Source organism: Tupaia chinensis, unplaced genomic scaffold, assembly GCF_000334495.1.
Source record: "Tupaia chinensis unplaced genomic scaffold, TupChi_1.0 Scaffold000028_1, whole genome shotgun sequence".
Lineage (NCBI taxonomy): Eukaryota > Metazoa > Chordata > Mammalia > Scandentia > Tupaiidae > Tupaia > Tupaia belangeri.
The window spans coordinates 4,933,960-4,936,719 of NW_006159458.1; positions in this window are offsets into that span (position 1 = coordinate 4,933,960).

A 2,760-nucleotide genomic window follows, 5' to 3' on the forward strand; every position below is an offset into this window, starting at 1 on the left:
AGGGAGGCACAGATGGCGATCACGTGAAGGCACAGACCGATTGAGTGGGCTTGCTTACAAAGTCTGTACATTTAGGCTGCTGTATTCCTCCTATTTCAAGTACTGCCAAGTCCCGGCTGTTCCCCCTCTTTCCAAAGTCTTGATTCATTTAAGTCTCCTGAAGGAGGTGGGAGAGGAGGAGGATTGCACAAATCTTACTGTTTTATGGTTTCAAAGAGATAGTCACCATCTTGGCTCCTTGTCAGATTTTAAATGTAACATTTTGCTAAGTGTAAAGCTGTGTATCTGTTCCTCTTCTGTTGCTGCTATTGTAACTTCAATATTTGCAAAACATAACATCAAAATACTTCAAATCCAGCCCAAAGCAGTTTATTATTCATGAAACACAATCCTTACACGTATCAATATACAGGGAACTCACAGCAAAGGAATCTTTTCTTGGTTTTTTGTTTTGTCCCTCCCAGTCACTTTTACTTCTTATACTTTTTTTTTTCTCTCTTTGAGGATTTAAGAATGATTTAATCGCATAATAGCAAAATCTCCTTTGTGTGTGTATGTGTGTGTGTGTGTGTGTGTGTGCGTGTATCTCAAAGGACTACAAAAAGTTAATGAAAAATATAATTAAACTATGACATTAGTACCAAAAAAATCTGAAACCCATGCACAGTTTTTTGTGATACTCATTTCCATGAATTTTTTGAAGGACCCCCCCTTTATATAAACACCCCCAAATATTAGACTATTAAAAAGCTTATAACGAAGTCAACTCTTAGTGACTGCATTATTTAGAAAAAGGAAGCACATAAAGTTATTCTACCATTTGAAATACCCTCTGTATCCCCTGTAAAGCATAGAGCACCTTAATGATGTGGAAAATCTTAATTTTCTAATATAAAAACCCATAGTGTTTCCTATAAAAAGTTGTTAAAGATACTCAAGGTGTGCTTCCAGCGGTGTCTGGTCCATGGTAACTAGCATTAAATCTCTACTTTCTTACTCTTTGCAGGACAGCCTAAAACATTCCATAGTCTCAGTTGTTTTCCTCTTTGTGTAGGAGACTATCAAAAATCAAAACAGAATCAGTTATCAAGATTTGTTTTAACAGGGCACAGGTATTTTTCAAGTCATGTTCAGGATGCTCAGCATTCAGTCCAAGTAATTTTTGTATGATCAATCCTGCTCTAGAGTCTCTAAGAGTCTCATCCTCTGAACTTCCCGGTGTGCCCTGTTGGCCTGAACTAAGGGTTAGGAAGGCCATTTTTAACACAAGTCAAAACATCAGAAAGCTTTAACATCTGTTAATCAGGTGTTTTATCTGGAGGACACACAAGATATTTATAATCCTCCAGCTTACTGACTTAACATTTTCCTTTTTATTTGGATATTTATATTGTCTGGAAATTGACACCATTATAGCAATCGATGAAATTATTTCCCTATATTTTAAGGCAAACAAGAAAATGTTTTAGGGTAGAATTTCATGATTAGTAAAGTATATCAATAGGCAATGTGAAGAGGCAAATTAAGCTCAATTATTGTCTCAAATTCCTGTTTTCAACAGTGCATACTAATGCAGAAAGTTCTTGATAAATTTATGCTGCATTCATTTCCATTTTGAGCTCCCCAAACATTGAGGTTGTTCAGGATTTAATAGTAACAAGTTTCCCATCATAGGATACTTGTGCTTTAAGTCATAGTCACATAAAAACGAAACAAAACAAAAACTACCCTTCAAGTCAATGGATACATTGCTCCAATAGGGACAGCAAAATATTATTCTGAGTTTCTAGGTTGACTTGATTCTGCTTACAAATCAATAATGGGATTGATGATGTATCAGGCACAGTTGTGGGAACAGAACATATTGGCACAACTCCATCTTCCTTGCATGTCTTTAGGTTGCCAAGAGAGAGACTTTCCAAGGCATCACAAATGTGTTATTTCTATAAGCATTTCCTACTACAAATGTTCTTGTTTTTGTTTAAATGAGTCTTTTCAACCTGAGCTATTCATAAAAAGAAAAAAAAAAGAAGAAAGAAAGAAAAAGAAAAAGTTCCCTTGTAATGCTTGGCTTTCAGAAGAAACTTTAGGCCTCTTCTCTTGTGAGAGTAATTTCTCTTAACACCGACAGTGCTAAGTATAGGCAGAGCTCATTAAATAGACTTCTGAGCATAATTATAATTAACAATTAGCTAGAAATTAGTTTTAATGATTTGTTTTAGGTGATAGAATAGAAGCATAATGTAATTATTTTTAAACCTTCTACATCATTGAGAATACAACTACCACCACCTTTCAATTATGGAGAAGCAAGATAATCATCGACGCATTTAGCAAGTGATCTACTTCCAGAGCCAAACCAAGGGAGCAGGAGAGAAGGGGCCTCCGCCCCAGTCCAGGTGTTTATAATTATTTAGACTTTGGCAGAGTCTCTTCCTTTTCTACTCTGCTCTTTTAAGTTATTTCATGCCTTGAAGACACCTCTCCCAGGAAAAATAGAGATTTGACCTTGACCTTCAGCTTTCTGTTCACGTGTACCCCCATTTCTCTGAGAAAATGAGCGGTACATGCAGGAGGAGGAGTTGCATTAATGAGGGTAATGGTGGGAGGTGGAAAGGGCCTATGGAAGATGACAGGATGCAGAAAGGGGGCCTGAAATTCCAGTTCACACTATCCAACTGGACTACCAGGAGAGGCGATTACATAAGGAACAATAAAGCGAGGATTTAGAGTAGACTCTCTGGGCTGCAAAGAGAGCTC